The sequence below is a fragment of the Hirundo rustica genome, chromosome W (genome assembly GCF_015227805.2).
Source record: "Hirundo rustica isolate bHirRus1 chromosome W, bHirRus1.pri.v3, whole genome shotgun sequence".
Classification (NCBI taxonomy): domain Eukaryota; kingdom Metazoa; phylum Chordata; class Aves; order Passeriformes; family Hirundinidae; genus Hirundo; species Hirundo rustica.
The window spans coordinates 15,302,568-15,322,271 of NC_053487.1; positions in this window are offsets into that span (position 1 = coordinate 15,302,568).

Sequence of the window (19,704 nt, forward strand, 5' to 3'; positions counted from 1 at the left end):
TGCTGTTAATACAATTAAAGGCAGACAGAAGGGAGGAATACATATTTCAATATTTTCCTCCTGTGTCTATTTTGTTTTTTCCCTTTTAGTTTTCCTCACTGAGCACTCTTATGCCTCCCTGCTTCACTCTTTATGCTCGCTTCAAGGCTTAACTGCAAATTCCAGTGACCAACTGACAAAAACCTACTCCCGTTTTTATAAATCCAGTCACTTAAACTGCACTGTTCAAGTCCTGGGTAAAGTCTATTGCACATAGTTTTAAATATATTTTATATACATTTTTCAGTAAGAAAAAAACCACTCTCAAATGCTTCTTTCATTATTATAAAACAAATTAAGTTTTGCAAGTAGCATATGAAAATGTCAGCTTTGAGTGATGTGACATTTGATGTAAATAATTAATATTACAGTGCTATTTTTACTATTGTGAAAAAACAACAGTAAGTATAATTTACTAATAATATCATAAATAATACACTTTATAAAGGGGTTCTTTCTCATGGAGAGCATTCAAAAGTTACAATAGGCCTCATGCTTTTAGTAGGTTATCTTTACTCACGGGAAGATGCATTTTCCTTTTCCAAAATTGCACATATCATAACTATAGCAGTGTCCTCTCATGTCTGACAGGCGTGCAGGCTAGCTCAGTTCTGCACTGCTACTACGTGGATCGGTCGGGGTTACAGGTAGGGCGAGTAACCTGCTCCTGGTGGGCTCTTGGTTCCCCACACCAGCGAGTGGACCCGATGGAGTTGCGACTGTGGCAATGGAAAAAGAGTCGTCTCTCTTTAGGCAGGGTAGAAGGTAGTTTATTAAGGGGAGTCTGTGTTGAGGGTTAAGTTTACTGTAGAATTTTTTCCCCCTCCCAAGTTGCTAGGAGACTAAGTGCTGAGTGCTTAACCTGGACAAAAGAACTGATAACTTAGTTTTGGGGGAGGGAGAAAAGCTCCCGGAGAGAGCTGAGGGTGGGGGGATCTCGCGGCTCTCTTCTTCCGCGGGGAGCACCGATCGGGCCACGGCTGGCTGCTGGAGTCCACGGGTAACGGAGGGGTCTGGCCCTGGGAATTCTACCATCTGTTGGAGCACCCAGGAATTCGGAGTTTTCTTCGCTGTCCTGCTGGATTTTGGGTGAGCCTGGGTCCAGCCGCTGCGGCTTCTCCGGCACTGCCACCTCTGCCTGCCGAGGACACCCCCTGCCTGCGGAAGACAGTCCACCACGCCCGGCTTCCAGCCATCAGTGCCGGAGCTTCCACCGTTTGCCCTCGGGGTTCTTGGTTCTGTTCTACTATTGTTATAATTGCTGCTGGTTTTTTTGTCTGTCCTGTTATATTTACTAGTAAAAGACTGTTATTCCTTTTCCCCATAGCTCTGACTGAAAAGTTTTGGGTTTTTTTAATCTTCCAAAATATAATAACATGGAGAGAAGGATTTGAATTCCTCATTTCCTGGAGAGGCCTGCCTCTCCTTAGCATACACCAGTCTTTTCAAACCAAGACAGAATTTGGCGCCCAGATCGTGGGGCATTGAGAGAAAAAGGAATAACAGTTCTTAAGTGCCTACATTGTTGTGTACTGGATATCATGTGGTCTGGCTTACCCTGGTTTGGGTGGCATGTGGTGGTGACCGTATTTCTCCCATTTGCAGGCCCTTTTCTAAACATGGGCCCTGTAACTAAGGTTACTGTGGCTGTCATCCATTTTGCTATATGGGTTAACGAAGTGAGGAAATCGTGGATTTTTAATTTCCTCTGGAAGGCAGGCACATGGATTCAGGGCTATCATACACTAACTGTGTGTTTCTGGAGTTACTTTAACAATGGTACCCACTGTGAAGAAATGACACCGGGGGAAATTTTTTCACAACCCTTCACCCAGCTCTTTGGGCCTACCCCACCAGTCTTTGAAGGGTTCAAATCTCTGAATGTTAATGACATCATACAGTGGCTGGTGTTGCTGGTATGCCTGTTCTGTTTAGCATTTAGAGATAAGGGGAGACTGACCTGGATAACCACCCTGATACCTACCCTAGAGAATAAGGATACTGCCCCACAGCCTGACCCTGCCCCACAGCCTCAGCCCGTCCCACAGCCTGACACTGCCCCACAGCCTGACCCTGCCGCACAGCCTGACACTGTCCCACAGCCTGCCTCAGGAATAAACCACCCAGATTCGGTGAAGGAAATAGGTGAGATGCTGAGGGAGTACCTTTCCCCTGTAGTAGGCTCATTAGCCCCAGCTGCTGGGAAACCCTCCCCCTGCCCCGACAAAGGAGAGTCTGATGGTGCAGCAGCAGAACCCACAGACGTTACAACCGTCCAGGTTCCAGCTGAACCACAGGGGCAGCCACAGCCAGCAGCAGTGGCCCCTGTGGAAACAAAGAAGTAGAAGGTGAAATCAGAGCACCCAGGCAACAAGGATAAGAAAGGAGGGCCCTCACAACCCACAGGGGAGTCAGAGGTTGAGATCATCACTGAGTCCCTGACATATGAAAGTCTGCGTAATCTGCAAAAAGATCTTGCACGACGGGGACGTGAGGCTTATACAACCTGGTTAGTTCGGGTCTGGGACCTTATAGGTACAGGCGTGCAACTAGATAGTAGTGAGGCAAGGAATTTGGGACCCTTGACCCAGGACTCAGGTGTGAATCAGGTATTCGTAAGGGAGCCAGGGCCCCTTTCCCTTTGGGAGCGGCTTTTAATGAGTGTACGGGAGAGGTTTGTCCACAGAGACAGAATGCAGGAGCACCATCATAGAATGCGCTGGAAGACCCTTGAGGAAGGGATCCAACAGCTGAGAGAAGTGGCAGTATTGGAGGTACTCTTTGGGAGGGGTGGACAGCATGATAATGACCCCGACAAAGTCAGGTGCACAGGGCAAATGCTGTGGAATCTGGCAACTCTGGGACCATCTCAATACGCCACATACATTGCAACAATTCATCCTGATAACAACCGAGAGACGGTGGGTTCTGTAGCCAACAAGCTTAGAAATTATGAGAGTATAATCAGTGGCCCAATGCAGGCTCAGGTCTCTGCCATGGCTAAAGAACTCAGAGAGGAGATGGAGGAGATGAGGGAGGAGATGAGGAGGAACAGTTCCCATGTGGCACCGGTGTGAGTTACAGGCCCCAGAGTCAGAGCTCAACAGCCCCCAGATAGAGAGAGAGGGTACACCCCACGAGCTGACCTGTGGTACTTTCTGCGTGACCATGGGGAAGACATGGGAAGGTGGGATGGGAAACTCACTTCTGCCCTGGCAGCACGGGTGCGTGAGCTCAAGGAGAGAAACACTAACCGAGGGGGTCCCACTAAGATGAAGGTAGCCTCGACATCACATGACCAGGCTGCCAGGTATTATAGAAGTGAGGATGATATGTCAGATCCCTATGAAGGAACCTCTATCATGTATGCCCAGGAAGGGAATAATGACTGGTGCTAGAGGGGCCCTGCCTCTAGCCAGGGAGAGGCACGGGAAAACCGGGTCTATTGGACGGTGTGGATCCGATGGCCTGGCACATCAGAGCCACAGAAATATGAAGCTTTAGTTGATACTGGTTCTCAGTGTACGCTGATACCATCGGAATATGTGGGGACAGAACCTATTTCCATTGCCGGGGTGACGGGGGGATCACAGGAATTGACTCTGTTGGAAGCCGAGGTGAGCCTGACCGGGAAGGAGTGGCAGAAACATCCAATTGTGACTGGCTCAGGGGCCCCATGTATTTTGGGCATAGACTTCCTCCGGAATGGTTATTACAAAGACTCTAAGGGACTCAGGTGGGCTTTTGGAATAGCAGCTGTGGAGGCAGAGGGTATTAAGAAATTGAATAGCTTGCCTGGACTGTTGGAGAACCCATCTGCAGTAGGACTTCTAAAGGTAGAAGAGCAACGAATTCCAGTTGCCACCTCAATGGTGCACCGCCGACAGTATCGGACAAATCGAGATGCCGTGATCCCCATCCACAAGATGATTCGTGAGCTGGAGAGCCAAGGGGTGGTCAGCAAAACCCACTCACCCTTCCACAGCCCCATCTGGCCTGTGCGCAAGCCTGACGGAGAATGGAGATTGACTGTGGACTATTGTGCCTTGAACGAAGTGACTCCACCATTGAGTGCTGCTGTGCCGGACATGCTGGAACTCCAGTACGAGCTGGAGTCCAAGGCAGCAAAATGGTACGCCACAATTGACATTGCTAATGCATTTTTCTCCATTCCTCTGGCTGCAGAATGCAGGCCTCAGTTTGCTTTCACCTGGAGGGGCGTGCAGTACACCTGGAACCGACTGCCCCAGGGGTGGAAACACAGCCCCACCATCTGCCATGGACTGATCCAGGCTGCACTGGAAAAGGGTGAGGCTCCGGAGCACCTACAGTATATCGATGACATCATTGTGTGGGGGAACACGGCAATGGAAGTGTTTGAGAAAGGAGAGAAGATCATCCACATTCTCCTGAAAGCTGGTTTTGCCATCAAGCAGAGCAAGGTCAAGGGACCTGCCGAAGAGATCCAGTTCCTGGGAGTAAAGTGGCAAGATGGACGGTGGCAGATTCCCACTGAGGTCATCAATAAGATCACTGCAATGTCCCCACCAACCAGCAAAAAGGAGACACAAGCTTTCCTAGGCGCTATAGGATTCTGGAGGATGCACATTCCTGAGTACGGCCAGATTGTGAGCCCTCTCTACCTGGTCACCCGCAAGAAGAATGATTTCCACTGGGGCCCTGAACAGCAACAAGTCTTTGCCCAGATCAAGCAGGAGATCGCTCATGCAGTAGCCCTTGGCCCAGTCAGGACGGGACCAGATGTGAAGAACGTGCTCTACTCAGCAGCCGGGAACAATGGCCTGTCCTGGAGCCTTTGGCAGAAGGTGCCTGGGGAGACTCGAGGCCGACCACTGGGATTCTGGAGCCGAAGCTACAGAGGGTCCGAAGCCAACTACACTCCAACAGAAAAGAAAATCTTGGCCGCCTATGAAGGAGTTCAAGCTGCCTCAGAGGTGATTGGCACAGAAGCACAACTCCTCCTGGCACCCCGACTACCGGTGCTGGGATGGATGTTTAAAGGAAAGGTTCCCTCCACCCATCATGCCACCGACGCCACGTGGAGCAAATGGATTGCCCTCATCACTCAGCACGCCCGCATTGGAAACCCGAATCACCCTGGGATTTTGGAGATAATTACAAACTGGCCAGAAGGTGAGAACTTTGGTCTCACAGATGAAGAGGAGCAGGAACAAGTGACACGTGCCGAAGAGGGTCCACCATACAACCAACCGCCAGCAGAAGAAACACGCTATGCTCTTTTCACTGACGGTTCCTGCCGCATCGTAGGGATGAACCGGAAGTGGAAAGCAGCTGTATAGAGCCCCACACGACAGGTTGCACAAGCCACTGAAGGAGAAGGTGGGTCAAGCCAACTTGCTGAACTCAAAGCTGTTCAACTGGCCCTGGACATTGCTGAAAGAGAGAAGTAGCCAAAGCTCTGCCTCTACACTGATTCGTGGATGGTGGCCAATGCTCTGTGGGGTTGGCTGGACAGGTGGAAAAAGGCCAACTGTCAGCGTAGGGGAAAGCCAATCTGGGCTGCAGATGAGTGGAAGGACATTGCCACTCGGGTACAGAAGCTACCTGTCAAAGTCCGTCATGTAGATGCCCATGTCCCCAAGAGTCGGGCTAACGAGGAGCACCGAAACAACGAGCAGGTAGATCAAGCTGCAAAGATAGAGGTGTCAAAGATAGACTTAGATTGGCAACACAAGGGAGAGTTGTTCCTAGCTCGATGGGCCCATGATGCCTCAGGTCACCAGGGTAGAGATGCCACCTATAAGTGGGCACGAGACCGAGGGGTGGATCTAACCATGGACAGTATCTCTCAGGTTATCCATGACTGTGAGACGTGTGCTGCCATCAAGCAGGCCAAGCAGGTGAAGCCGCTATGGTATGGCGGGCGATGGACCAAGTATAAGTACGGAGAAGCCTGGCAGATTGACTACATCTCTCTTCCCCAAACCCGCCAAGGCAAGCGCTATGTGCTGACCATGGTGGAAGCCACCACTGGATGGTTCAAACCTACCCTGTGCCCCATGCTACTGCCCAGAGCACCATCCTGGGCCTTGAAAAGCAAATCCTGTGGAGACATAGTACCCCTGAGAGGATTGAGTCTGACAATGGGACTCATTTCAAGAATAGCCTTATAAACACCTGGGCTAAGGAACATGGCATTGAGTGGGTGTACCATATTCCTTATCATGCGCCAGCAGCCGGGAAGGTTGAACGATGCAATGGCCTGCTTAAAACCACTTTGAAGGCACTGGGTGGGGGGACTTTTAAGAACTGGGAGAATAATTTAGCAAAGGCCACCTGGTTAGTGAACACTCGAGGTTCCACCAACCGAGCAGGCCCCGCCCAATCTGAGCCCCTGGGAACAAGAGATGGAGATAAAGTTCCGGTAGTACACATGAGAGGAATGCTGGGAAAAACTGTTTGGATTAATTCTGCCTCCAGCAAAGACAATCCTGCTCCTGGGGTTGTTTTTGCTCAGGGACCTGGCTGAACATGGTGGGTGATGCAAAAGGATGGAGAGACCCGCTGCATACCTCAAGGGGACCTTGTTTTTCGGTGAACACTGTGACTGTGTCTGTATTTATATTCACGTGTATATATATGTATATTATTTAAAGGTTTAAATTCAATATAATATGTTGGTGTGGGAAAAAATTCGGGGTGGATAATGTTGAGGGTTAAGTTTACTGTAGAATTTTTTCCCCCTCCCAAGTTGCTAGGAGACTAAGTGCTGAGTGCTTAACCTGGACAAAAGAACTGATAACTTAGTTTTGGGGGAGGGAGAAAAGCTCCCGGAGAGAGCTGAGGGTGGGGGGATCTTGCGGCTCTCTTCTTCCGCGGGGAGCACCGATCAGGCCACGGCTGGCTGCTGGAGTCCACGGGTAACGGAGGGGTCTGGCCCTGGGAATTCTACCATCTGTTGGAGCACCCAGGAATTCGGAGTTTTCTTCGCTGTCCTGCTGGATTTTGGGTGAGTCTGGGTCCAGCCGCTGTGGCTTCTCCGGCACTGCCACCTCTGCCTGCCGAGGACACCCCCTGCCTGCGGAAGACAGTCCACCACGCCCGGCTTCCAGCCATCAGCGCCGGAGCTTCCACCGTTTGCCCTCGGGGTTCTTGGTTCTGTTCTACTATTGTTATAATTGCTGCTGGTTTTTTTTGTCTGTCCTGTTATATTTACTAGTAAAAGACTGTTATTCCTTTTCCCCATAGCTCTGACTGAAAAGTTTTGGTTTTTTTTAATCTTCCAAAATATAATAACACGGAGAGAAGGATTTGAATTCCTCATTTCCTGGAGAGGCCTGCCTCTCCTTAGCATACACCAGTCTTTTCAAACCAAGACAGTCTGGCAAGGAGCTCCGCCTCAGCCTACTGCTGCCCAGAGAGAGCAGAGATCAAAGCTTGACAGCTACTTATAAACGGGGGAGGGCTGACAATGGGTCAGCCAACCAGGGAATACAGAGGTGGTAACAGGGGTGTCAACTTTTGAACCACTAACAAATCACAGAAGGTAGGAGGGGATTCCCCGGGCACCAGCCTATCACTCGACACCTCTCCTGGATCTTTCCAGAATCCAGGGAAGGGTCTTGAAGTGACAGATAGGGTGACCACAAGGAGAGGGGGGGAACTGACAGGGACAGGTGCAGGGAAGGAATGACTGACAGAAAACATCTGCTTAAATACCTAACTCATAAGGGGAAAACTATTACAAAACACAAGGGGGTACAGTGGACTAAACCATTACAAAAATAACTCAAAAATCTTACAAAATAACTTAATAACTTAATAAAACCACTCTCACACCACTACACATAACAGCTAATAACTTTCATAGAAACCATGTCCAATTAAAAGTGAAAACTAAAGAAAGAAAAATAAATTTTTCTGTGCTTTACAAAAATGAGCCTTCTTTCTAATTAAAATTACTCCTTGAACTTAATGTTAAAATGTGTTCATTCCACATACGTATTTAATGGAACCAGTGGTGCTATTTAATCAGAGGTGGGAGATTTAAGTTGGAAATATGAATATCAGGCTGGGAAAGTACTCAAGTATTATTTACCTGCTCCTTTCCTGTGGTTTGGTAAAAGTATTTTTAATGCAAATACATCAGTGCGCTTTCATCTCTCTGCTGTCCTTCATGAAGGAAACCCACAAAGGTGCAGCCCCCACCTCCCTGCTCCTTCCCTGCTGTGCCAAAAGAATAGTTAAGTTGTGACCATCATCATTTGAATGATCCCTACCTAGAGCTGTCAGGTCTGTGTCTAACATACTTGAGTTTAATATAAAAATGTGCTCGTTTACAGAATGCAGCAGTTCAGAAAACAGTTGAACATATAGCTGAAAATTTCAGAGTTTAATATTTTTGAGGCTCTAGAGAAATATCCCTTTTAAACCTTTTATCTGCAGAGGAAGACTGGATTCCTGAATTGAAAAAGTCATCCTTTTGCTTTTAGTGTTAACAGTGTCAAACATCTACTAAGTCTCATCGAAAATAAAGGCAAATCTGGCTAGTTTTGAATTTAAGGGATTGAAAAAAATGACTTATTTTTGACAAAATTTCCCTTGTTTTAGATGAATATATAAGAACTTGCCTTGCTGATAAAGAAGTACATCTCTTTGAACATTTGATCCTTTTACTAAATGAGAATTTTTCTGTGTGAAATGCTTCATTTTCTTTCAATAAAAAGTCAATGTTCTAAAGTTTATCGTTTTTCTTTTCAAAGCTGCTTTCTTTCAAGTGTCCTTGTGAAAGTGATAGTTCTCTAAAAATTTCTAGAGGCATTTGTCACTCATTCAGCCTTTAACCGTGTTCAGCTTAATGCAGCACATCAGAAATTTAAAGAAAAATTTAAAAAAACACTGCATGCAATAGCAGCTAAGGCACGGCAATTTCTACTAAAGGTTGCACAGAACTTTAGGGTCTAAAATAATTTTCAGAGAGTCTTTTAAGACTAGAATCATGTATAATAGGTTGTTCTCTCCAAGTTGCTGAAGATATTTACAAACTAAAATTTATTTTTCTTAGATCTATGAATTTTAGGGTTGTCCTAGGGTGTCTGTGTATCCCCCAATCATCTATTGGGTGCAAAGGGGAGGGGACTCGCCGTTTGTTTTTCCCCAGGAAAACTCTGCTCCTCGGAGTGACCTTGAAGCAGGGGAGTTGGAACACGGCAAGACGAAAGAAGCTCTGTTGTTTTTTTCCCCAGCAGTTAGTTAGTTAGTTAGCTTAGTGCTAGCGTAGTTAGACGCTGTAGAATAGCTGAAGCTTTTTGCTTTTTTTTTTCCTTTTTTTTTTCCTTCCTTTTTTTCTTTTTTGCCCTCTCCTCGGAACTGTTCCAACCTCTCCAGACTAAGGACCTGGGGAAGCACCGGGGGCCTCCACAGGGGACCCACCCCACCAAGACCAGCCCTGCACATCTCCTTTTCTCCCAGCACCAGCAGAGACGGAGCGGTGGAGCACAGTGACTATCTTCAAGAGGAGACTTTCTTTCTTTAAGTTTGTTATCCCTCCGTAAGCGGTACGAAGCTCTTGTCATCGGGTATTGTGCTGGGAGTGCTTTGCCTGTTTAATAAACAGTTTTTTTCCACTTCTCTCTGAGGAAGTCTTTTCCCGAACTGGTTGAGGGAGGGGAGGGGGGCCCCGTGGAAGGGTTTCTCCCCAAATCTGCCTGAAACCACAACAAGGGTTTAGCATGTTATTGGAAATTAAATTATTAAACTCTTTTGCATCAATTCAACAGAAAAATACTAAGTTTTGTTCATGTGTTTAGAGTTTTCTCTCAAACCAGGTTCTCAGCTTTTGTTCAGTAAGAGAGCTTTGTTTTTGAAGGATAATTAAATCCTGCTAATACAAAACTGTAATTGGGTATCAATACTGAGAACCCTGATGGTCATATTTATTGTGTTCTGATGATAGGAGACACAGTTTTCCATAGTCAGCTTCTTGAGATTTCTCTTATATGCTTTAGTTCTCTGTCTTGACACTGTTTGGAGTCATGGATTTTTTTCTAAAGGCTGGAAATAATTCTGGGAGGGAGAAGGAGGGATGGGAAGAAGAAATGGTGGTGCTTTATTCAGGATCTCTAACAAGCAGTTCATCTCCCCAATCTCAAGGAAATGTACCTACACATGAGGATCCAAGCACTCTTATTTTCACCAGAGGTTCAGGACTCAACCTCATTTGTTGCTGAGAAATCAAGGCAAAATTTGTTGGCATTCTGGATTCTAGAATTACTTTAAGCATAAGCTTAAATACACAATAAAGTTAATTTATTGACTGAACAACTGTAATTTGAAAATACTTCAGTGATAGAAACCACTGGGAAGGAAAAGAAAAAAAAAAGCTGTTAAAGCTTCTGAGAGTGTTGTCACATCAGCATTAAAGCAAAGAAGAAATTTAGGCTACAAACAAGAAACTGGTTTATAACTCCCAAAGGGGTGAGATGCTGAATCAGCCTTCTTGTGGGAGAGGGAGAGGGGGAGCAGAGGAGAAAGCAAAGAATACATTCACTCTAAAATAAACTTGACAAATTCAAAGAACCAGCCTCAGCAGAGTGACACGATGCCAGAGAAATCCCAGCTAGCTCACACTACCCGGACCGTGCTGAGAGTGGCTGCCCCCAGGCCGAATTGGGCTCAGGTGGCAGTAGAGCAGGGCTGCTGATTCTGGCAGCAGCAGGGCTGCTCTCTACAGCACCAGTTGTGAAGCACTGAGGATTGGAGTAAAGACCAGGGAGGGGTCTCTCGTGTGCTTCTCAAAGAACTTTATTCCCTGAGGGGGGTCAGTGACGAAAAAAAAACTAAAAACTCATGGTCTGCACCATCTTTTAAACAGAGGAGGAAAAGGGGGAGGATACAATTATTCAACCAAACAGAGATACAACTGGGAGGACATTAGGGAGGGGTTCACAATATGACAACCTGTAGGAAAGGCAATGGGAGTGGGAAAGGGTCATATGGACCTCTGGGGCTTCATGGATTAGGGGAATTCCCGGGAGGGGTTTCAGCAGGGAGTTGGGACAACAAGGACTGACAGGGAACTCTCTGGAACAAGGGGTAGGGAATAGGGAGGATTGACATTATGTAAATGAGGTAACAGGTGGGCCTAGGAAGTGATGGACAACCTGGGCAAGGGAGGAGAAAACTTGCAGTAAAACCAAACATATTAGGGGGGGAAACAGGATCAAACCATTCAAAAGGGTTTACAAAAATATGCATAAAGAAGAACACACCACCACAGCAGAGGAAGGCGTTTCTAGGCCTGTGTTACCAAAATGCTTAAAGGGATTGTTGAAACAACTTCAAACCCACTGAGGTGGCCAGTTTGAAGAGTTTGAAGAGCTGAGCACAATTCAGGAATGGCACATGACTGTTGGCAGGACTCTGCAGATGAGGTCAGGTTTACCTCTACAGGAGTGTGGTGGTTTCAGGCAGATTTTGGGAGAAATCTTCCTAAGGGGCCCCCCTCCCTTCCCTCAACCGGTTCGGGGAAAGACTTCCCCAGAGAGAAGTGGAAAAAACCTGTTTATTAAACAGGCAAAGCACTCCCAGCACAATACCCGATGACAAGAGCTTCGTGCCGCTTACGGAGGGATAACAAACTTAAAGAAAGTCTCCTCGAGGGTCGTCACTGTGCTCCACCACTCCGTCTCTGCTGATGCTGGGAGAAAAGGAGATGTGCAGGGCTGGTCTTGGTGGGGTGGATCCCCTGTGGAGGCCCCCAGTGCTTCCCCAGGTCCTTAGTCCGGAGAGGTTGGAACAGTTCCGAGGAGAGGACAAAAAAAGCAAAAAGGAAGGAAAAAAGGACAAAAAAAGAAAAAGAAAAAAAAAGCAAAAAGCTTCAGCTATTCTACAGCGTCTAACTACGCTAGCACTAAACTAACTAACTGCCGGGGAAAAAAACAACAGAGCTTCTTTTGTCTTGCTGTGTTCCAGCTCCCCCGCTTCAAGGTCACTCCGATGAGCAGAGTTTTCCTGGGGAAAAACAAACCGCGCTTGCCCTCCCCCCTGCACCCAACAGACGATTGGGGATACACAGTCACCCCAGGACACAAGAGCTTCGTGCCGCTTACGGAGGGATAACAAACTTAAAGAAAGAAAGTCTCCTCTTGAAGATAGTCACTGTACTCTGCCGCTCCATCTCCGCTGGTGCTGGGAGAAAAGGAGATGTGCAGGGCTGGTCTTGGTGGGGTGGGTCCCCTGTGGAGGCCCCCGGTGCTTCCCTAGGTCTTTAGTCCGGAGAGGTTGGAACAGTTCCGAGGAGAGGGCAAAAAAGCAAAAAGGAAGGAAAAAAAAGGACAAAAAAAAGAGAAGAAAAAAAAGCAAAAAGCTTCAGCTATTCTACAGCGTCTAACTACGCTAGCACTAAACTAACTGACTGCTGGGGAAAAAAACAACAGAGCTTCTTTCGTCTTGCCGTGTTCCAACTCCCCCGCTTCAAGGTCACTCTGATGAGCAGAGTTTTCCTGGGGAAAAACAAACCACGCTTGCCCTCCCCCCTGCACCCAACAGACGATTGGGGATACACAGTCACCCCAGGACAAGGAGTTAACAAGAAAACTTTGCAGTTGGGTAGGAAATAAAACAGCCCCCAAGCTGGACAGCAAATTCAATGAAAAACACAGGAACACTCTGTCTCCGCAGTAAAGGCTGGAAGTACACAGACCGGAAAGAAAAATTAGTAACATGAAGGTAAACCCTGTACCAATTCATCAGGTGGTTTGGTTGCCTGCTGTATTTTCTATTTGGTGCTGTAATAAATGATCAAGCCCAATTTCATAAATCAAAATATAGAATTTTATTTCGAGACTTAAATTCAGCCTCTAACAGCCACAATTAAAAGGAACAGTGTCAAACCCCGGGTTTCGGCGCTGGGTAAACACAGAAACGGACCCTATCGCTCCGAATCTGCCCTGTTCACACAGTGTGTCCTGAGCCGCTGGTTTTTATACAGTCCTCCGCTGAGAGTGGAGAGCGACCTAGTGCTCCAGTCCTTCTGTTGCTTCATCAGGTATTCATGTCCATGTCTCTGGTTGGTTGAATAGGTTCTTGAGGTAAAACAATGTCGTGATTGCTTGCTCAGCAGTGGTGTTTAGAAATGGTAAACTTGGCTGGAACAGATAAGATGTCCATCTGGTATTGATCGCTGAGTCGTTAGCAGGTCCATCTCCGGGGACTCCGGGGGAGACATGGTTTATCTAATCATCTCTTCTATTCACTGAGTGAAAGGTTGTCCTGAGGCCTTCCCAGCAGAGACCCTCCCTGTCTCTCAACCCTCGTGTCCTCCTCTCACAGTTCAATTTTTAACCCCAAATACACTTCATATTTTACAGAGCTTAATTCAGACCGAACGCTAATTACCTTTATATTACATATCACAAGACCGAACATGAATTAACTTTAGGTCACATCACAGTGCTACTCTAGCTCTAAGCATTAAGCCTTTCAACAAACACTGCTCCTCTTAAGCAGCAAGGTGTGAATGGTGTAGCATTTGTGCTTTAACAACATTGCTCTGGTTTAACCATTCCAGAGCCTTTTGTGTGATATTCGACTACAAATGCAATCTGCTCAGTTTGCCTCAAATAAGCCAAAAATTAAATTAGTAGTGAAACTAAGGAAAACTGATTTCTGTTATTGCTGTCAAAGACTAAGGCAAATTCTCTTGGTTTTGAAAGACAGTTGTCTGCCAAGGAAAGCTAGAGCCTCCCTTGGAATGGAGAATGTAAACTCCCTTCCCTCCAAATTATTATAATTTTGCAATTAGGGGCTTTCAGGCAAAGATATGGGAATAGGAGTAACAGTTCTTTACTAGGAATATTAAAATAAATGGAAAATACAAGCGTAGTAATACAAAAAAAAACAAGCAAGGAAGCAAACAAAAATCCTGGAAAAAACCCTGACAGAGTCATGGACATGACCTGGCACCTTGTTGGCCAGGGTGTTGGAAGCAGTCCAAATAAATCCTCCTGGAGTAACAGATGTGGTTCTGTGGAGTAGAGATGGTCCTGTAGAAAGTCCAGTGGTGACGAGATGGGTCCAGTCTTCCTCCGGGAATCCAGTGGAAAAAAACCCGGATACCTTGTGTCCTTCAGTCCCAGGTTTTATCTAGCTGGGAACAGCTGGGTCCTCCTCCACTGGGTGGAGCATCTCACAATGGGATGATGGAATGTGTCATGTCATTGGTGGGCCCTAATGGCCCATTATCAGAACATGTTCCCCTGGAGGATGGAGGGGTGGTGAAAGAGATAAGAAACACTGCCCCACCTGGTTTTAATGGCTGGGCCATTATCAGAAGGCACCCGCCCCCCTCCCCCCTGGAGTTAGAAGGACAAAACATCTCCCAAAAAACAGCTTTTAACAGATGAAATAGAATACATATTTTTAGGTTACATAATCCAATACACACGTAAAAACAGGAAAAAAAAAACGAAAATAAAAGACTGATAGGCTAACTAGTACAAAACATAGGCAAGGAATATAGTGGAGAAATTAATGTAATCACAAAAGAATTTTTTTCCCCACTATAAAAAAATCCAAACCCTATTATCTCATTACAAAGCATCAAAGGTCACAGTTAATTGTCACAAATTATAATTTGCCTTAGTTGCAATGTAAAAGAAAATAATCCTCAAAAAATAAATGTGTGGGTGGTATTTTCCATGCAAAGGAAGAGCCGGTTATGGGTTTCACCTGCCAAAGAAGAGATGCGCACTGACTGCACACAGAGCAGGGTGTCTGTGCAGAATTGTCCCCTCCACCACGTGTCTGACACTAGCTCCTCGGGCTCAAAGCAGATCCTGAACACCACGGGGTTCAACATCAGACAGGTCTGGGCTTGCAAGAATGGCTGTCTTATGCAGCAGGTTGCCATGGTAACCCCCCAATTTACATAGTGAATAGCTGCATGAGTTAATGTGACTCAATACCAGCATTCACTGCCAGGGGAAGATTTCAGCTTATTAGCAAAGACAGAACTCCTGTGTGGAAGTCAGAAGCTGAAATGCTCAGGCAAAGCCTTTTGAATTGCCCAACCCATCTTCCCCACACATGGGTCCTCTCTCTGCAATTTGTACCTTGTGTGTGCTCCCTGCTCACTTGGTCACTCAACACCCAGATTGCACATGGAATAGGTTTTTTTGGTTGGTTTTTTTTTGTTTTGTTTTGGGTTTTTTGGTTTGTTTTTTTTTTTTTGTTTGTTTTTTTTTTGTTTTTTTTAATGTGAACTTGCTGCACAATTAAACCTAAACTTTGAATTGTTGAACAGCTTGGGTTGAAGGACTTTGAAGATCACCTTGGTCCCATCCCCTGCCATGGGCAGGGACACCTTCCACTGTCCCAGACTGCTCCAAGCCCCATCCAACCTGACTTTGGACACTTTCAGAGATCCAGGGTATAGTGGTGTTGGGGTTTAAGTCTCCTGTGGAATTTTTTCCCCCCTCCCAAGTTGCTAGGAGACTAAGTGCTGAGTGCTTAACCTAGACAAAAGAACTGATAACTTAGTTTTGGGGGAGGGAAAAAAGCTCCCGGAGAGAGCAGAAGGTGAAGGGATCTCAGGGTTTTTTCTCTTCTTCTTCCGGGGGGGAGCACCAATCGGGCCACGGCTGCTGGAATCCACGGTTAACGAAGGAGTCTGGTCCTGGGAATTCTACCATCTGTTGGAATATCCAGGAATTCAGAGTTTCTTCACTGTCCTGCTGGATTTTAGGTGAGACCAGGTCCCGCCGCTGCGGCTTCTCCGGCACTGCCACCTCTGCCTGCCGAAGACACCCCGTGCCTGCGGAGGACAGTCCACCGCGCCCGGCTTCCAGCCATCAGCGCCGGAGCCGCCACCGTTTGCCCTCGGGGTTCTTAGTTCTGTTCTACTATTTTTATAATTGCTGTTGTTTTTTTTGTCTGTCCTGTTATATTTACTAGTAAAGGACTGTTATTCCTTTTCCACAAAGCTCTGACTGAAAAGTTTTATTTTTTTTTAATCTTCCAAATTATAATAACACGGAGGGAAGGATTCAAATTCCTCATTTCCTAGAGAGGCCTGCCTCTCCATAGCAGACACCTGTCTTTTCAAAAACCAAGACAGAATTTGGCGCCCATATCATGGGGCATTGAGAGAAAAAGGAATAACAGTTCTTAAGTGCCTACATTGCTGTGCACTGGATATCATGTGGTCTGGCTTAACCTGGTTTGGGTGGCACGTGGGTGTGGCCGTATTTCTCCCATTTGCAGGCCCTTTTCTAAACATGGGCCCTGTAACTAAGGTTACTGTGGCTGTCATCAATTTTGCTATATGGGTTAACGAAGTGAGGAAATCGTGGATTTTTAATTTCCTCTGGAAGGCAGGCACATGGATTCAGGACTATCATACACTAACTGTGTGTTTCTGGAGTTACTTTAACAACGGTACCTACTGTGAAGAAATGACACCAGGGGAAGTCTTTTCACAACCCTTCACCCAGGTCTTTGGGCCTACCCCACCAGTCTTTGAAGGAGTTCAAGCTGCCTCAGAGGTAATTGGCACAGAAGCACAACTCCTCCTAGCACCCCGACTACCGGTGCTGGGGTGGATGTTTAAAGAAAAAGTTCCGTCCACCCATCATGCCACCGACGCCACGTAGAGCAAATGGATTGCCCTCATCACTCAGCGCGCCCGCATTAGAAACCCAAATCGCCCTAGGATTTTGGAGATAATTACAAACTGGCCAGAAGGTAAAAACTTTAGTCTCATAGATGAAGAAGAGCAGGAACAAGTGACACGTGCTGAAGAAGCTCCACCATACAACGAACTGCCAGCAGAAGAAACACGCTATGCTCTTTTCACTGACAGTTCCTGCCGCGTCGTAGGGATAAACCGGAAGTAGAAAGCAGCTGTATAAAGCCCCACATGACAGGTTGCACAAACCACTGAAGGAGAAGGTAGGTCAAGCCAACTTGCTGAACTCAAAGCTGTTCAACTGGCCCTGGACATTGCTGAAAGAGAGAAGTAGCCAAAGCTCTACCTCTACACTGATTCGTGGATAGTGGCCAATGCTCTGTGGGGCTGGCTGGACAGGTAGAAAAAGGCCAATTGGCCGCGTAAGGGAAAGCCAATCTAAGCTGCAGATGAGTGGAAGGACATTGCCACTCGGGTAGAGAAGCTACCTGTCAAAGTCCATCATGTAGATGCCCATGTCCCCAAGAGTCGGGCTAATGAGGAGCACCGAAACAACGAGCAGGTAGATCAGGCTGCCAAGATAGAGGTGTCAAAAATAGACTTAGATTAGCAACACAGAGGAGAGTTGTTCCTAGCTCAATAGGCCCATGATGCCTCAAGTCACCAGGGTAGAAATGCCACCTATAAGTAGGCACAAGACCGAGGGGTGGATCTAACTATAGACAGTATTTCTCAGGTTATCCATGACTGTGAGACATGTGCTGCCATCAAGCAGGCCAAGCGGGTAAAGCCCCTGTAGTATGGCGGGCGATAGTCCAAATATAAGTATGGGGAAGCCTGGCAGATTAACTACATCACCCTTCCCCAAACCCGCCAAGGCAAGCGCTATGTGCTGACCATGGTGGAAGCCACCACTGGATGGCTAGAGACCTACCCTGTGCCCCATGCTACTGCCCAGAACACCATCCTAGGCCTTAAAAAGCAAATCCTGTGGAGACATAGTACCCCTGAGAAGATTAAGTCTGACAACAGGACTCATTTCAAGAACAGCCTTATAAACACCTGGGCTAGAAAACATGGCATTGAGTGGGTGTACCATATTCCTTATCATGCGCCAGCAGCCAAGAAAGTTGAACGATGCAATAGCCTGCTTAAAACCACTTTAAAGGCACTGAGTGCGAGGACTTTTAAGAACTGGGAGAATAACTTAGCAAAGGCCACCTAGTTAGTGAACACTCGAAGTTCCACCAACCGAGCAGGCCCCGCCCAATCTGAGCCCCTGAGAACAAGAGATGGAGATAAAGTTCCTGTAGTACACATGAAAAGAATGCTGAGAAAAACTGTTTGGATTAATTCTGCCTCCAGCAAAGACAATCCCGCTCCTGGGGTTGTTTTTGCTCAGGGACCTGGCTGCACATAGTGAGTGATGCAAAAGGATGGAGAGACCCGCTGCATACCTCAAGGAGACCTTGTTTTTCAGTAAACACTATGACTGTGTCTGTATTTATATTCACATGTATATATATGTATATTATTTAAAGATTTAAATTCAATATAATATGTTGGTGTGGGAAAAAATTCGGGGTGGATAATGTTGGGGTTTAAGTCTCCTGTGGAATTTTTTCCCCCCTCCCAAGTTGCTAGGAGACTAAGTGCTGAGTGCTTAACCTAGACAAAAGAACTGATAACTTAGTTTTGGGGGAGGGAAAAAAGCTCCCGGAGAGAGCTGAGGGTGGGGGGATCTCGGGGTTTTTTCTTTTCTTCTTCCGGGGGGGAGCACCAATCGAGCCACGGCTGCTGGAATCCACGGTTAACGAAGGAGTCTAGTCCTGGGAATTCTACCATCTGTTGGAATATCCAGGAATTCAGAGTTTCTTCGCTGTCCTGCTGGATTTTAGGTAAGACCAAGTCCCGCCGCTGCGGCTTCTCCGGCACTGCCACCTCTGCCTGCCGAAGACACCCCGTGCCTGCGGAGGACAGTCCACCGCGCCCGGCTTCCAGCCATCAGCGCCGGAGCCGCCACCGTTTGCCCTCGGGGTTCTTGGTTCTGTTCTACTATTGTTATAATTGCTGTTGTTTTTTTTGTCTGTCCTGTTATATTTACTAGTAAAGGACTGTTATTCCTTTTCCCCATAGCTCTAACTGAAAAGTTTTATTTTTTTTTAATCTTCCAAATTATAATAACACGGAGGGAAAGATTCAAATTCCTCATTTCCTAGAGAGGCCTGCCTCTCCATAGCAGACACCTGTCTTTTCAAAAACCAAGACAAGTGGTTTCATGTTTGTCTATCTCTGTTTGCCAAATTTAGTGTAGTGGTTTGAATCTATTTTCTGCTGTGAGATAGGATTAGGAGGAAAGCAAGCAAGCCCACCTTAAAGGTACAAAGATAGATTTATTAACACACAGCAAAAGAAGAAAATCAAAATGAAACTTTTAAAACACTCTTCCTCTCCCCCAAACTGTTCACTTTCCCACAAACAACATAAAGAGACAAAACCTGTGATTTTCAGTCAGTTTCACCATTTGGAAATAGTCTTTTATCAGTTCTTTACGAGAGGAATCTCTCTTAGAACTTCCATGGAGATTCCCCACTGACAACATAGAACAGTTCCCTCATGAGTCTCAGCTCTCAGAAAAACAGCTGCCCAGGAACTTGCCTTTGAGAAGTCCCTCCCATTAGCAGCTTTCCCAACACTGAATATGGGTCATGTCTGCTTATTTAGGGTACCGTTTAAGGATGCCTCTTCTAGTAAAAAATAAAGATTCTCTTCTTCCATCTCCAAAATCATCTTCATCTCAAAAACTAGAGATCTCCTTTTTCCCTAGGAGCAAAGGGCTTCATTTCACTTTCCTTCCTCTGTTCAAAATTCTCCAATAAATCTCAATTATATCAGTCCACAACTTTTAACTAGAGCCATGCATCCCCTCAAACAGCATTCATATGTTAGAGGAAATAGTCCATTCTCCATGGTTTCACAAGAAAAGTTCAGCCAAA